Here is an 18,065-nt window from a genome sequence, read left to right as displayed (position 1 = left end):
TTATGTCGTAGAAAAGTTCATTAATATTGTCACTAAAATGTAGAGAAGCTCCGGCTGTAGCTCAGGGGTAGACCCCATGTCTAGCATCTACAAGGTTCTGGGTTTGATCCCCAGCACTGCAAAATAAGGGGCAGACTTGGGGTGGAAGCTGATGGAAATTGGGTTCTTTCCTTTTCTCTGCCATACATACTAAGAAACAATGAACACAAAATGAAAAACTCCTAAGGTAAGATAATATTTCAAAGGACTTAGCAGAGCTGGAGTCAAATCAGACACATCAATGCAAATTCATTTTCCAGCTTTCTCCCTCAAGTAGACTAGAAGTAGCCATCCCTGCCTTCGATTCTCATATAGATGATCTGATTCCCATGACAAGTGACCAGATATTGGTCCCTGATAGCATTCACTACTTAAAGATACAAGGTCTCTTTGGAGAGCAGTTGATTCCATTTCTTAGTGCAAGAAAAACCAAAATAGATCTGCTAGCGGATGCCAGAAGCACATTAGTTTCAAAAGTTTTTTTGAGGCAATGTTAAAATGGACACAACCAAAAAACAAAACAAATGAAAAAGCAAAGCTGTATCCATATGAACATCAAAAAGAAAACAAAAATTTTGCAAAAACTCTGAGTCAGTAATGGCAATAAATATAGGGTATTCTAAAAAGAGGCATATGTGAGTTCCCCAAAATGTCCACTGTTCAAATAATATACATACCTGAGTTAATCAGTTTTCTACTACTGTAACAAATACCTGAGATAGATCAACTTGTAAAGAAGAAAGTTTTATTTAGCCCCACAATTTTGAGGTTTCAGTCTGTGACCAATCAGCTCCATTGCTTCTAAGCCTGTGGCAGTACATCATGGTGGCAGTATGTGTCAGACAGCCTGTTCACTTCATGACTAGGACTCAAAAGCAAAAAGAGTGGAGTCCCACAGTGGCCTTTGAGAGCATGCTACCAAAGGCCTAAACTTCCCTTTAGGCCACACTTCTTACATATCACCAACTACATCACTCTGGGGAACAAGCCTTTAATATATAGGCCTTTGGGGACATTCCAGATATAAACAATAGCAATATCATAGTTAAGTATGGTATTTAGTTTGTTTGTTTGGATTGAACCCAGGTATTCTTTACAACTTGACTACATCCCAGCCCTTCTTATATTTTTAAGATAAGGTCTTGCTAAGTTGCCCAGTCTAGCCTCTAACTTGCAATCCTTCTGCCTCAGTCTTCTGAGTCACTGGGATTACAGGTGTGGGCCACCATGAACAGCCATAACCAAGTTTTATTTAATTATTAAACTGTGAGTGTCTGAATTTCTGGTACCTATAGCATGAAGTGAGATTTAAGGGACACCCAGGGGTAAGAGATACACTGGGTTGTGTTACAAAAGAAGTGGCAGGCCGGGTGTGGTGATGCATGTCTGTAATCCCAGCAACTCGGGAGGCTGAGGCAGGAGGATTGAAGGTTCAAGGCCAGCCTCAGCAACTTAATCAGGCTCTCAGCAATTTAGCAAGACCCTGTCTCAAAATAAAAGTATAAAGTGCTGGGGATGTGCTTCAGTGGTTGAGTGCCCCTGGATTCAATCCCTGTCACAAAAATAAAAAAAGAAGTGGCAAACAAAATTGACCAGTGGAAGTCAAGCCCACCAATAACTGCCAGTTACATCCATACCCTGTTCCCAGACCCAGTGTCCAATCTCTAAGTGAGCTCCAACTGGAGTTCATGACTCTAATCTGTAACTATATTCCCAAGTCCTAAATTTGTTGGGAGTGGGTGGTGTTCTGTGGATCAAACACTGGTCCTCACACACACTAAGTGGGTACTCTACCACTGAGCTATACCCCATGCCTCTAAATGTTCAATTTAGTTATTTTCGCCCACTTTGAGGCTGATTCTTTAAATAAAATATAAAGATGATGAATGATGCAAAGGTATAGACAGGTTTAAGATCTGCAGTAGTAACCACTGTACTGAAGGAGGTGATTTGTAGAGTATCTGCTTTTTTTTTTGTTCTTGTTTTTGTTTTTGTTTTAACCTAAGTGCTATTTATTGGAAAGAGCAGAGAAGAGTACAAGCCACTGGGTACAGGATGGAACAAAACAAGCAGTTTCTCTCGCTCAGCATCTACACTTATTTCCCCCCTTGGTCATCTTGTTATTGATGGGCATCTTGAAAAAGCGGTCAGACTGCAGGTAGGCAGCTATTTTTTCCAAGGCCTCAAAGCAGCACATAAAAGCCTTCAGATTTGGGAACTTATCCAGGCACTTAGGCTCAAACATACGGTTCTGGGTCTAAGACATCATAGGTGAGAAAATCCACAAAGGTAAGCTTTTTCCCTGTTTACCATGAATATTTCCCCAGGAACAAGGAGAATCGTTTCAGTTGTCCAGGTAGCTGTTCCAAGTACTGAGTCTTCATTTTTTTTCATGGTCAGTGTTGTAGCAGAGGCGAATCAGTTGCATGCGGAAATCCATTATTTGGTTCTCCATGAGGTCTACTCGAATCTTTTCTTCTTCCGTTTCACCACACATGTTGTGCTTGCGAGCGATGTAGAGCAAAATGGCACTACTCTGTGGGTGATCTTGTTCTTCCCATCCATGAGGCAGGGATGATTAGGAAAGTCCAGGTCCAGCTTGAGCTTCACATCCAGCCATTAGCTTCGATCATAGTCAGAAGCTTCCCAGCAAAAGTACCGTTTCTCCTCATAGGATGTATCGGTAAGCTCCGGGAGCAGGCGGATTGCGTGCGCCGGCCCACGAATATCCCAATAACCCAGAACCACAGATGACGTGGACCACCACATGATGAGGCAACTTGCGGGCTTTCAAAGACAGGCGGTAAAACTCCAAGTGGTGAGGCTCAATGCTTTTTGAAAAAAAAAAGTTCAGTTAAAATTCGTGTAAGATTTACCATTCACCATTCACTGCAAAAATCTGCTTTTTAATCTGCTTTTTAAAATACTAGAAAAATATAAAAACATCTGAACTAGACTTGTGATATTAATTTATGATTTAGGTAGATTAAGTTTGGTGGTTATATATGTAAACAAATCTGATGAGATAAGCTGAGATCATGTTTTGTGAATAATGTTTAAATTCTTAGTATTAAATGCTTAGTGTCAAAGATTTTGTTAGATGTTTAAGTCTGCCTTAGATGTCAGATGTGAGATGTCTGAGGTGCTTAATTATGGTTTAAACAGTCTAAGATAATTAATCAAGCTTGTAATATTAAATGTTTGGAGTATTCATGAGTTAATTGAGCATTAATCAAAGAACAGTGAAGATTTAACATAAAAACACTAGATTGAAGAACAAAGAAACAAGACATGTACATTGAACTTAAGTTAACAAAACTAGTCTTAAAATTTGCAACTTCAATAAATTGAAAAAAATAATTAAAATACACATATAACTTCAATTACTTTTCCATGCATAAAAACTCCCCACAGGCATTAAAAATTCAATTGACAGTGACTTAGTATTTTATTTATTTATTTAATTTTTTGTTGTGTTGTTTTTTGGAACCAGGGATTAAACCCAGGTATATTTAACCACTAAGCTACATCTCCAACCTTTTTTTATATTTTATTTTGAGGCAGGGTCTTGCTAAGTTGCTTAGGGCCTCACTTAGTTGCTTAGGACCTCAAAACGTTTCTGAGGCTGGTTTTAAACTCAAGATCCTCCTGCCTCAGTCTCCTGAGCTACTGGGATACAGGAGTGCACCACCACGCCTAGCTAACTTAGTAGTTTATAAACCAATATAAAAGTAGAGACTTGGGCTGGGGATATAGTTCAATTGGTAGAGTGCTTGTCTTATATGCAAAAGACCCTGGGTTCAATCCCCAGCACCACCAAAAAAAAGTATAGACTTGGGGTGGAGGGTGTGGCTTAGTGGTACTTGCTTGCCTAGCATGTGTGAGGCCCTGGGTTCCATCCCCACCCCCCAAAAAGTGTAGAATAATATTTATTTGTTGAAACTTTGACAGTTGGAAATATTACAAATCATATGAAAATAAAGTGTATCTTTGGAAAATAATTTTGTATATACATCTTTATTAGTATTTTGTTTGTAAAGAAAAAAGTAACCAGTTTTTTAATAATGCTGCTCAAATACATACCTTTCCCAGGGAAGGAAGCACTGTGTATTCTATCCCAAACCCCCTACTCATCTCCAAGAAGGGGGGAGTAACCAGGGATTGAGAAGTTCAGCCTGGGGGTGGAGCTTTACTCTTCACTTGACCAAAAAGTCCAGTCCTGCTGCTTATCAAACTTCAGTGTGCATAGATGTCAGCCACGCACTGGGATTTCACAAGGCTAGGGTGGGCAGGGTGCAAGTCTGCCTTTCCTGTGAGCTCCAGGATGGTGCCCTGCTACTGTCTGGAACAGACTCTGGAGGCCAGAAGTGGTGCTCTTCACATGTGACCATCTGGCATGGGCTGCCCCACCCCCACCCCACTTACAGCTTGAGGGCAGAGACTCTGAATGTCTTCACTGCTGCATCCTCAGCAGCTACAACAGTGCCAGATGCTTCCTAGGGGCTCAGGAAGGGTTTATAGGATGAAAGCAGCTCCTTTGGGCGCTAAGCATTCACGCCAACACCCAACTGGAACTCCGCAGTGATGTCCAAGTCCTAGCTGGGAAAGGTGGGATGAGTACCTTGCTTACCTTCCTTTGTGCATATGTCTCCCTCACAGGAGTGGTACCTGTGGCCTTGTGCAGGATTTGGGGCTTCCTGTGCCCCTTGACATAATCCCATCTCAATGCCACTTTCATGTCTGGCCTTATGGGGGGATTCCACCGAGACTCAGACCAGAGAGAGTATCCCTTATCCAAGGCCATGGGAGGACATAAAATCAGAGGAGGGGACACTGCAGAGGTTAATGAACAAAATCTGGAGACCCATAAAGCCACAAGGGGAATGTGATGAGTTGCCAAACCAGAGAGAGAAGAAGCAAATATCAAAGCCAGGGAGCACAGCCAGGAATCCAGGATCCAGGGAGATGAAGAGAACAAGCAAGTGGGCAGATTATAACTGGGGAGGGGCGAGGCCTCCCTGGAGCAGGCATCCGAGGCTTGCTTTAATGTGCCTCCAGGGTTGGTGCTAGCGCGGGTGGGGCAAGATTAAAGGGGGCCATGGGTGGGCTGGAAAGAATGATATTTTCTGGGGGCTCTTACTTTTCCAGAGCTGAAACTGGGGTGGGGGTGGAGTCTCAGAAGCCACAAGGCTGTCTGCAAAGCCCAGCGTCATGTCCTCCTGGCTGTGTCACCTTGAGCAAGTTTCTTTAAAGTTTGCTTGCTGTCAGGACAGTGCAGACCCTTCATAAGCAGCTCCAAGTGAGAAATCTGCACGTCCCCAGTCATCTCAAAACGGTCTTTGGCATCCACCAGCCGCAGAGCGTCTGCATCAGGACTAGTGGGGGATTTCGAGAAAGGACTTGGAAAGAAGTCAGCAAAGTAGTCAGTGAAGAGGAAAAACAGGACGAGGGGACCATGCCAGACTCCACAGTTCCCAGCCTGGCCTCTGAGGAGGGCACTGCAAAGAGAAGCAGATCCCTTTGATACCAAGAAAGCATTTCTATGGTCACAAGACACTCAGCAGACTCGCGCTGAACCTCTGATGACTCCCGATTACTTCTAAAATGGGACGGCTGACTGGCCAGCTGGCAGACCCACTTCCCTCCCAATGGGGGTAGTTGTCTAATGTTTACTTCCCTTTATTCTCCAAGATCTCCTGTGCCCCACATCACCCCTGCAGGAAAAAAAAAAATTTTTTTTTACCCAAAAGATGAGAGACCATGAATTGTCTCACCAAAAAATGTTTTCTGCCTTCTTTCCTGAAGTGCAGGAGAATGGAACCCAGGGCTCATGCCTGCTAGGCAAGTGCTCTACCACTGAGCTACACTCCAGCCTCCAGAAGGTTTCCTTCTTACTTCCAGTACTCTCCAGGATCTTTGGGGCCAGGTCTCCACTATCCCACCCAGCATCAGAACACCCACCCATAACCTGCCCTTCACCCACACTCATGAGCACTGCATGAGGAGCCAGAAGGTTAAGGCTGAGGAAGATCTGCAACCTGGTAATCAGGTCACAAGAGGTAGTGATTTCTTTGTGCCTCAGTTCCTTCACCTATGTGAGAAGAATGTCTGAAGACATGCTGCATATGTCACGCAAGATAGTGGATTTGAAAGTGCTTTATAAACTGAAAAGTGCTGTCCAGAGTTAGGGGTAGCCAGGTGTGATGGTGCACACCTGTACTCCCAGTGACTTGAGAGGCTGAGGTAGGAGGATCACAAGTTCAAAGCCAGTCTCAGCAAATTAGCAAGGCCCAAAGCATCTTAGTAAAATCCTGTCTCAAAAGAAAAAAATTAAAAGGGTTGGGGATATGGCTCAGGGGTAAGTGCCACTGGGTTCAATATGCAATAACAAACAAAAAAAGTTAGGGGTAGCTTTATTATTATTTTTAGTTTTATTATTATTACAGCTGTTCATGCCTTAAGTGTTTTGCCTCCAAATTGGTTAATAGATCCAATAATGTATTGGGTTGGTTAGAATTAATTTTGCTGATTACAGAAAACACAAATAAAAGTAACATAAGCAAAATAGTAGTTAATTTCTCTCTCATGTAAAATCTGTCCAGAGCTATTATGGTACTCCATGCTATCAAGGACTCAAGATCTTTTTTATTGTATTGATTTACTACCATGGGTAGCTTCCATTCCTAAGGTCATGGCCCAAAATGGTTGCACAAAATCCAGCCATTACATCACTTTCCAGTCAACTCATTAGAAGGAGTAAAGAAGAATATGCCCCCTCCCTTTCAAGACACTTCTGGAAATTGTGTTTCTGTTTTCCTCCATTGGCAGAACTTAGTTCCATGACCACATTTAGCTGCAAGGGAGGCTAGAAAATGTGATTTTCATTCTGAGTGTTCATGTGCCCACCTAAAAATAAAGGATCCTATTACTCAGGAAGAAAGGAAAACGAGGGAGTTTCTACCACAACTGGCCCTTTCGCTATTCTGTTCTTTATATATTTGACCACTCTTCCTATAAACTCCTTTGTTTACTACTGAGAATAAAAACACACTCTCTTGGTTTCCCTCCTTCTGTCTTCTATCCACACATATTTAAATGCCTCAATATGATCTTGGCAACACTTTCTTTTCCCTGTCCATAGTCTCCTCCTAAGGAAACCCATCTACTCCCAATAATATAAATACCACTCTGGATGTCAAATATCCCAAATCTGGCCCTTAATCACTCCACTTAGTTACAGAGTTGTATATCCAGCTACTGCTTGGCATCTCCACTGGGTGTCTCAATCTTTGCTCCTGATCTCTATCCACATACTGGTTCCACTCCAAGGCTTTTTCCTCTAGGTATATGGCACCGGTGACTTGAACCAGGAACCTTGGAGTTAGTCTTTTTGTTGTTGTTTGGTTTTCTTATTTTAATTTTTTTTTCAGTTATAGATGGACACAATGCCTTTATTTTATTCATGTATTTTTATGCGGTGCTGAGGATCGAACCCAGTGATTTCCACATGCTAGACAAGCACTCAACCACCCAGCTACAACCCCAGCCCACTGGAGTTTGTCTTAGTTTCTCACTTTCTTCTACCTCCAAGTTCCCGGGAAGTCATGGTAAGTCTATCTTCCAAACATCTCAGGCTCATCCGCTTTCTTCCATCTGCACCACTGCCTTCCACCTGCACCGTGTCAGCACTGGCGCCTCTCTCTTGGAACTGCACAGCAGCCTCCTGTACAGTCTCCCTCATCCACTCCTGCCCTCCTACAGCCCAGCTCTACGGCAGCAGACACAGTAGTCTAAGTAAGTGAATCAAAGATGGTGGAGTCAGCTGGGTGTGGTGGCACATGCCTGTATTCCCAGTAGCTCATGAGGCTGAGGCAGGAGGACCCAAGGTTCCAAGCTAGCCTCAGCAACTTAGTGAAGCTGTAAGCAACCTAGTGAGACCCTGTCTCTAAATTAAAAAATAAAAAGGACTGGGGGTGTGGCTCAGCGGTTAAGCACCTTTGGGTTCGATCCCCAGTACAAAAACAAACAAAAAAAGTGGTGAAGTGAACACACACATCTACTTTGTGCCCTCTTGAAACATTTCTGAGATGACCATAAAGGGACTGTTTGTTTGTTTTGGTATACACCATACATTCATTAGTGAATGTCCCTCTGAAATCAGCAACAATATTAAAAAAATAATGATTGCACTACTAGGTCAAGCAGAACTATAGCAACTTTCATTTTTTAAAAAGTACAAATCTGCTAAAAATTTCAATCAGTATATATATATATATATATATATATATGTTATATATATATAATATACTAGTTATGTTAAATGCTATAAACCAATGTGAATCCAATAGAATGGAAAAACCACACATTTAAGCTTTAAGAACCATTTTTCTAAAATATATAACATGGGAAAAATGAAGTAACTGCAAAATGAAAATATGCAAGGAACAGGGCTCTCCAAAACACACACACACACACACACACACACACACACACACACACACACGCCTTTTAACTCTGAATGCAGGGGCTGGATCAGCCAGGCTGGGGGAAGGTGCCCATTGTCATGCCTAGGCCAGAAGTTGGTGAATTAAAGAGTAAACCATGACAAGACCCCACCACAGAAAATCACTATAACATGACATCTGCAGCAAGGTCGGCAAATCACAAACATCCTAAATAATTGTTTCTTAAATCTTTTTTTAATGATGATTAAAAAAAAAAAAAGTTGTGTGCCCCCCTCCCAGTAGCTGCTTGTTGAAATCATCGCCACAGCCAACACGCAATGGACAGAGGAGCCAGTTTCCACCTGCCCCAGCAATGGTCAGGGTTTGGGGAAGGCAGAGGGGTTTTGGAAAGGGTGGCTCTTTGTGTAAAACACATGGGTTTTCAACACTGCTATACATATAGAAATGTCACCTGGAGTTATGTAGAGTAAGACTTTGGGTCCTCCATGGAGGTGGGACCAGGCTGATGGGTCCCCTGGCAGACCAGGGTTGGTGGGAGGCAGGGAACCAGGGCGGCTGCTGGAGATCTAGGGTGGTGGAGCATCCCTGAGGCAGCAGGTGCCTAGGGCTGCCTGATAGGATGTGCCAGCCCGGTACGACTCATTTGGGGAAGCAACCCCAGCTGAGGGAAGGAGAGGAAAGGAACAGGATCAGAGAAGGAAGGCGGGTAGCTCAGTCCGATCCCACAGAGCCTCCTCCGGACCTTGAAGGACAGGGATCAAGCTAAGAGATTTTTTTAAAGGTGAAATCCTAAGGACTAACAGGGAAGGAGATAATAGTGACAAAACTTCAGAAGCTGGAAAGCAAAAGGATGTGTTGAGTTAGAAGACCTAAGAAAGTTGAATCCTAACCCAGAGAAAGTCAAAAAGGAACACTATTCAAACCATTCTACTCCCCAAAAGTCAAGAACTGGGAGCACCAGGTATCTCTGAAAATGGAGGTAGGAGAATGTGGTGGTAATTCCAGTGACTCAAAAGGCAGGAAGATCACAAGTTGGAGGCCAGCCTGTGCAATTTAGTGAGGCCCTGTCTCAAAATAAATAAATAATTAATTAATTAATTTAAAAAGACACTGGAGGTGTAGCTCAGCGGTGGGACACCCCTGAGTTCAGTCCCCATTATCACCACCCCCCCAAAAAAAAAGAAAATGCAGGTAACATCGGGGCTGAAGAAGGGAGGGTGGGTTGGGGATATAATTCAATGATGGAGTACTGGCCTAGCATGCACCAGGCCTTGGGTTCCATCCCTAGCACCACAAAATGAAAACAAATACAAAACCATGGACTCTTGCTCAAATTAAGTTCAAGAAGACAAAGACTCCCCAATCCTTCCCTCCCCACAGTGCAGCTGGGGAATTGCTCCACTCCAGCTCAGGTGGAAACCGGAAAACCAGGGAATTGAACCCAGGGGCCACTTAACCACTGAGCCACATCCCCAATACTTTTTATATTTTATTTTGAGACAGGGTCTCATTAAGTTGCTGAGACTGACTTTGAACTTGCGATCTTCCTGCCTCAGCCTCCTGAGGTGCTGGGATTACAGGGGTGCACCACTGCAGCCAGCTCAGAATTTCCTGTCTTGGAAGAGGGTACCATGGAGTATCTCTGGGTTGGGGGATACCAGGAACAGCTGAACACAAGAGTTCCAGTGCAGAACAAAGGGTTTAGTGAATGTTTCTTTAGTCAGTGGAGATATTCCCAGCTCTTACGCTTGATTCCCAGAATGCTGTCAGCCAGAGAGCAAGCAGTTGGAGAAACACTTTCCATGGAATCTGACCAGGCCAGAAAAATATATCCTAAAGAAACCCACATCCTAAATTAAGAGCCTGATTGAGGGCCACAGAATGCAGTTCTGCCTCTAGCACCTGCCCACACACTCTAAGTCTCCCATCAGCTCTTAGTTTCCACTCCTACGTAAAGAGAGACAAGCAAGGGTTACTGAGGCAAGCCTCTAACAAGGGCCATTAAGACCAAAGCTACCCAAGAGAAAAGCAACTGGAGGGAACAGACCAGGATGGGTGAACAATTCCTACCTAAAATTATTACTGTCCTCAAGTTAATGAGTGCAGATGTCTTTTCTTTTTCTGACTCTGGCTCTCTTCCTGTAACTTGAATGTGTTGAGTTCTTTCCCACCGCAGCACCCCTGAAGTTCTAGAGCTCCACTTCCCTAGATCTTGACTCATAGGCCTTGGATGACCACCCACTTCGAGAAGCCCTCTACTGTGGCTTGTCCCCACCAAAATTCATGTTGAGCCTTGGTGCCTACAGTAGTTTGGGTCTGGAATATCCCCCATTTGCCTTCGTGTCAAAGGTTTGGTCCTCAGTGTGGCACTATGGAGAGGTGGTAGAACCTTTAAGAGGTGGAGCCTAGTGGGAGGTTTTGGGTCATTGGGGGTGTGCCCTCAAAGAGAATTGTGGGACCTGGTCTCTGCTCTTGAATCCAGGGCACAAGGTGAATGGGCCTTCTCTACCTTGCACTCCTGATGTGATGTACTCCGCTGCCACAGGACTAATTGGTCATGGACTGTGAAACTTCAGAAAACATGAGCCCAAATAAACTTTTAATCTTTTAAAGTTGGCTATCTCAGCACCTGGGGTTGTAGCACAGTGGTAGAGCACTTGCCTAGCACATATGAGGCACTGGGTTCAGCACCACATAAAAATGAATAAATAAAAGTATGTTCATCTACAACTAAAAAAATTTTCTTTTCAAAATTGGCTATCTCAGATATTTTATAAATTTACAGCTGACCAACACCCCAGTGTAATAGTATTGAGAGGCTATGGAGGCTTCAAAGGCATTTGGGAGCCAGGCATGGTGGTACACACCTGTAACCCCAGCTACTCAGAATGCTGAGGCAGGAGGATCAAAGTTCAAGGCCGGCCTGGGCAACTTAGTAAGACCCTGTCTCAAAATCAAAAATGAAAAGGGCTGGGGATGTATCTCAGGGGTAGAGTTCACCTGGGTTCAATCCCGTTTCCAAAAACAAACAAAAAAGAGGCATTTGGACTCATGAAGGATCTGCTCTCATGAAGCAAGTAATGTTTATTATCACAGAAATGGGGTAACTGTCTTGGGAGTTTAGCCCCATTTTTCTCTCTTCCACACATGCCCACACCCCACTCTCACCTGTGCTCTGCCACGTGGCCCCATACACCATGTTACAATGCAACAGGAGGTCCTTGCCAGATCAGCTACCTGATATTGAACTTTCCTGCCTCTAGAACCATAAGCTTCACAGTCTTCTTTTCTTTATAAATTACTCAGGTTCTAGTTTTCTGTTATAGCAACTAAGGCACCCCTTCCAGTCACTCTCTAACACAAGAGTCAGCAAACTTTTTATGTAAAGGGACAGTGTTATGGTTTGGATGTGAGGTATCCCCCCAAAGCTCATGTGTGAGACAACGCAAGAAAGTTCGGAGGAGAAATGATTGGGTTGTGAGAGTCTTAATCCAATGGGTGATTTAATTCCCTGATAGGGATTAACTGAGTGATAACCAAAGTGGCAGGTTGTGTCTGGAGGAGGTGGGAATTGGTGATGACTTTGGGTATATATTTTGTATCTCCAGAGTGGAGTCTCTCTCTCTCTCTCTTTGCTTCCTGATCACTATGGTGTGAGCTTCTTCCCTCTACCCTCTCCTGCCATGAGCCCCAAAGAATGGAGTTGGCCTTCCATGGACTAACACCTCTGAAATTGTGAGCCTTCAAATAAACTCTTCCTCCTTTACAGTTGTGCTGGTCAGGTAATTTAGTCATAGCAGCAAAATAGCTGACTAAAATAGACAGATACAAATACTTCAGATATTGTGAGCCATGCATAATCTCTGTCCCAATCATTCAAACTCTATGTTTGGAGAGTGAAAACGACTAGAGAAAATTTATAAACATCGACTGTGGTTAAATTACAATAACACTATTGATAGATAATGAATTTCATATCATTTTCATTGTCACAAATGTTTTCATTGTGATTTTTATTCTACCATTTTAAAGTGTAAAATCCACCAGACTTGGTGGAATGGTCCTGGAATCCCAGCTACTCAGGAGGATGAGGCAGGAGGCTCACTTGAGCCCAGGAGTTCAGGCCAGCCTGGGCAACATAACAAAACACACACACACACAAATTTTGAGGTGGATCCAAGATGGAGGTCTAGAGGGAGGCTACATTCCTAGTTGCTCCATGGCTTGTCATTCAAGCAGCAGGACTACTTCTTATCTGAGAGGTGGGTGAAAGAGGGATTTCACTAGACCCCAATGTTGGATAGTCAGAGTATCTTAGAGACTTAGAAATTTGGGTACGTTAAACAAAGAAGGAAGATTCTACTGGAGCCCAGCTGGTAATAGCCAGCAGGAGCAGCAGAGGTCATGGTTCTAGTTCAGTGCGGAGGGAGGGAGAACACAGAGAAACGCGATAGACAGATTCGGTAAGCAATCTGCTGAGATCAGAGGAGCAGCCTGCCCTTAGCTGATCCAGAGGCTGCACAGTACACTGGTGCATGAATAATGCCCCATGTTTCCCAACTGGTATGGAGAGCTGAGGCAGCAGCCATTTTGAAGTGGCCATGCTACAGCTGCTGCTGAGGGAGCCAGGAGATATGAACACAGACTGCTACACAGTCCTGGAAGCGCCTGCTGCCTGACCTAGGTTGTACCTAGCAGGACAAGAGCAAAACAGGCACAGAGAATCCCAGGGGGATTCAAGTTGGAAAAGTGAAGGGGAGCCCAACACACTTTCCTCTTTAAGTCGGGTGGCTCACGTGACCAGCTAAAGTGGGTAGGGAATTTGAACAGGCAGGTGTAAATACACTCTGGGACTAAACCTGGAAATCCTGGAAAGGCTGTGTGCATGGGCAGCAGAGCCGGTGAAGGAATGGCTTCCCTGCCCCACTAGTAGAAAACTTGGGAGGCTCCTGAGATCCAGACTAACCGCAGAGATTGGCAACTGCCAGGCCTTAGGGTTGTGTTGATCTAATTTCTCCTAAGCAGAAACCACCCAGTAAAGCCCCTGAGACCTGATTAGATCCAAGCCCCCCTGCAGGAACTTCACTCATTAAACTCTGCAGCTGCCCTACCCTGGGGTGCATCAACCTGCTCAGAGCAGACAAAACTGCAGCTGGCAGTACTTCCCATTCCATCCTACCTCATACTGGGGAGAAGAGAAGCTGAGAATTATGTAAACCAGTTTGTCTTAGACCACCCCAACTGACAGCTGGTGAACAACACACACACACACACACACACACACACACACACTAAAAAAAAAATAAAAATAAAAATAAAGAAAGAAAGAAAGGGGTTAATGACACCAGTTGCTCTTGCTCTCAGTACATAGCTCTAGAAGAAACAGAAAGTCAGTTGGGTATCAACAGAGGCCATCTGCTCTGGTTGACTATTTTGACCACCTCAATGGAAATGATTCCTTAATTTTTCACTAAGAATCTTTTTCTTTCTTTTTTTTTTTTTTTTTTTTTTGTATTTGTTTTTGTCTGTGCTTTTGCTGTGGGGATTGTTTCATGGACATATATACATATTCATATTTGCTTCTTTTTTCTCATTTTTTAAAATGTAGTTCTTTTTCCTTGCCTCAGCTTTTGAGGATTAGGGTTTTTGATTAGTATATATTGGTTTTGGTTTGTATTGTTTTTAATATGTCTGTTTCTCTTTCTCTCTTGTTTCCTGCTAACAGGTAAATTCTATGTTTCTCTCTTTCACTCCCCCTTTACTTTATTTGTATTTTTTCCCTCCTTCCTTATAACATCACATCCTACATCTCCTCTGCATTCTCTCTGTTAACTTTTTGAAATTATCAACTCATCTATTTTCCTATTACATTTTCTTTTCTCTTAATTAACTATATTCTTACCATCTTGTAGTTCTAATTGATTTATATAATTGCTGCCCCCACTATTATTGTGGTTGCAATTACTGCTGTGGATGACATAGTTGACACTCGTTGTTTGCTTTAATGCCAATATAGTTCATGGTTATGTATTTTTAGTTGTTGATGAACCTTTATTTTATTCACTTATTTGTTTGCAGTGCTGAGAATCAAACCCAGTGCCTCACACATGCTAGGCAAGTGCTCTGCCACTGAGCTACAACCCTCATAGTTACTTATTGTTTTTGCTGTTGATAATTGCTAATCCTACCATTTCTGATTTTTTTGTGGCAATTAACATTGTAGATGTCATAGTAGGAACCAGATATTTAGTTGAATGCTGTATATTCTTTGCATTATTTGTTGTTATTGTTTGTTTCCCCTATTCTGTGAGGTATTGAGGACCTACAGGAACACTACAAGTTCACAGAGTAGAAACTCTGTTGCTGAACTAAACTCAACCAAAAGACAGCACACCTCACTCCACACACAGATTAAAAAGAGACACTCAATCTTTTTTTTTTTTTTCTTTTCTTTTTTGTTTTTGTGGTGTTGGGGATTGAACCCCGGCCTTGTGAATGGAAGGCAGGCACTCTACCAACTGAGCTACATCCCAAGCCTGGAAAACACTCAATCTTTAGCTATACTTTAATACAAAGAATGAAGTGACAAAAACACAACCAGGCCCCAAGCAGAAACAGTTAGGGGTGCACCCTCAGGTCCCATCTATGAATATCCGTTGCTATAGAGAGAAGTAAACACAAAGGCTAAGAGAAACAACACCGAGGCTGTGGACACCACACCTATTAGGGGGGTCTCAATCCAGATTACTCTAGGACACTTGAGCAACTGAAGTCTTACCTAAAAAGGCCCACACATAAGAGTGGAAGAGAAATCTCTTCCAACAGATGCCTAAAGCCCAACACAAGAATACAAGAATTATGAAAAATTGGGCTAACACAATACTTCCTTAATTCATAATTCAACAAAAAATGACCCCCCAGATATTGAAGTGAATGAAATATCAGGTAAGGAATTCAAAACAATCATTTTTTTTAAATGATCAATGAATTCCAAGAGAATACAAAAAAATCTGAATGAATTAAGGAAGTCAGCATAGGATATGAATGAGAAATTCAATAAAGAGAATTGTTGAAAAAGAAACAAACTGAAATCTAAGAAATGAAAGACACAATCAAATAAAATGTTCAGTTGAGGACTGGGGTCATAGCTCAGCAGTAGAATGCTTGCCTGGTGTGTGCAACACACTGGGTTTGATTCTCAGCACCACATATAAATAAGTAAGATAGGGCTGGGGAGATAGCTCAGTCGGTAGAGTGCTTGCCTTGCAAGCACAAGGCCCTGGGTTTGATTCCCCAGCACCATGGAAAAAAATAAAATAAAATAAGTAAAATAAAGGTCCATTGACAACTAAAACATATTTTTGAAAAAATGTTCAGTTGAAAGTCTAATAGAGTAGACCATGCCAAAGACAGAATCTCAGAGCTGGAAGACAAAGTGGCCAGCCTTGACCACTTCAGACAGAATTAAAGAAAAAAAAAAAAAAAAAAAAAGGAAACCATGATCAGAATATACAAGAACTCTAAAATAACATGAAGATGTTACAGATCTGGAGGCTTCCAGGAAATGGAGGCAGCACAAAGACCTCACTTTCAGGCCCCAATTCTTGTAATCAAGTCAGAAAGATTTCAGATATGTTGCTCAGAGTAACAGGAATGAGTTTATTGAAAGGATAGGAAAAGAGAAAGGGGACACTCTCAAGGGAGAGAGTGGATCCTCTCAGAGAGACAATGTGCCTCTCCTGCACTCCAGTCTTATGGGGATCCCAGAGAAATTTCCAGAGAATCCCACCTCTTGACTTTTGACTGACAGAAGGATGACATTAGACTTTCAAGTTTCTACTGCTGTGACAACTCAGTCACCATAGCCCATGCTGACCAGTTCCAGTCGGATTCTTAACCATAAATTCTTACAGGTTATATGGATGGGGGAATTATCCTTATCTCCCTGATTTTCAGGATCTGGTATATGAAAAGGATCACAAAAGTCTTCCCATTAGGGTAATTTGAATTCCTCATATCAACTTTATTCAAGCCTGCATTTCTCCTACAGATAACAGGTAATTTGCTGAGGAATATGACACACCCTATCCACTTAGGTCAGGCAGGGCTGCAAGTAAATTGCTTAGAAAAGAAAAGCATTTGGGGAGCACAGGCCCCGCCCCCATAGCAGGTCCCATCCCCAAGGGCGTGCAAGTTCATCTCCCTGGGAAGTGAGCTCTGCCCTGGGAGCCAAGAAAGGGATGGCTGGGGCTTCACCTCTGGAGGGTGGGTGGAGTCTTCCTGACTGCCTGAGCTGCAATTCCGCTGCTGCAGGCTCTGGATGTTCTATGCCATTTACAGAGGCTGCAGGACCATGGTCTCCCCTACCTGGTGATCAATAGGAGGACTTCGTGTAGCTGAAGAAGCTTACTGGCAGCATGGACATTCAGTGGATGCATGTTCCTGGTCATCTGGAATTTGTGGGCAATGAAGAGGCCTTTAGGTTTGTGAGAGAAGGGGCTCATCAGTCTCAAGACTGAGTGGAGTCACCTGCATACTTGGGAGAAGGCAAGCAGTGGCTCTTGTTGCTGTCATTCCCTGGTGTGTGTAGCAAGACTTCACAGCATGAACAGCTGCAGTAGACTGAACTGAGCCAGGAAGGCACCATGTGACCTGTAAACATCCAGATAAAAAGTGCTCAAGTGTGTCAGGAAGTAGATGTCTTTGAGATTTGATAATTTTGAGAACTGTTTTATGCTTACTGGGCTTGGTATATTTTCATTTGTTTTATTGCAGTCTGGCCCAAAGTGCTTGGACTTTGATTTTTATAAGGAATCAATTACAGGTGTGTGTCACCATGCCTGGTTCAGTTACAGCTTTTAAAGACTAACATGCATATATCCTTAAAAAGTTTCTTTGGCATATATATATATATATATACTGTGCAAGTTTAAAATAAATGTTTGACATGATCATTTATTTTTTAATTTCTTTTCATGAAATAAAAATATATAGGAAATGACACAGACCAAAAAAAAAAAAAAAAAAAAAAAGAAAGAAAGAAAAAGAGAGCATTTGGGGGTCAGCACAATAGGCCCCTTATTTTTGGTAAAAAGATGCAAATGGGAAGTCAAGAATTATTATGGACGAGTTCATTGACCTTCTTGTACTTCAAGATGGAGTCTCCTGCCCTTGTAGCCATGCTGGGCATGTGGCTCATGGGTAGATCCTTATGTGCCTGATGCTTGTGTATAGACAAAGCCCACTCACAGGTGACCTTGGCTATGGAATAATGGCCACAACTTTTGTCAAGTGTGTGTGTGCAGGGCTGGGGATCGAACCCAGGACCTCACACATGCTCAACAGTTATGACTTCATGTGTGTGTGTGTTTGTGTGTGTGGTGAGTACTGGAGATTGAACCCAGGGGTGCTCTACCACTGATCTATGCCCTTTTCATTTTTTCATTTTGAGAGAAGGTCTTGATAAGTTGCTGAAGTTGGCCTTAAACTGATCCTTTTCCCTCAGCATACTGAGTGGCTAGAATTACAGGTGTGTGTCACCATGCCTGATTCAGTTACAGC

General features: G+C 42.9%; 1 pseudogene across 1 annotated transcript; it reads right to left on the bottom strand.

The window, feature by feature from the left end:
- Positions 1–2,020: 2,020 nt before the first annotated feature.
- On the bottom strand, positions 2,021–2,808 carry LOC306662059 (glutathione S-transferase Mu 5-like; annotated as a pseudogene). The gene has a single exon. The product of its transcript is annotated as a glutathione S-transferase Mu 5-like (transcript).
- Positions 2,809–18,065: the final 15,257 nt, after the last annotated feature.

Source organism: Sciurus vulgaris (assembly GCF_902686455.1).
Source record: "Sciurus vulgaris genome assembly, chromosome: 5".
Classification (NCBI taxonomy): domain Eukaryota; kingdom Metazoa; phylum Chordata; class Mammalia; order Rodentia; family Sciuridae; genus Sciurus; species Sciurus vulgaris.
The sequence above is the reverse complement of the archived record's forward strand: the minus strand, read 5'-3'. Positions and strand labels throughout refer to the sequence as shown.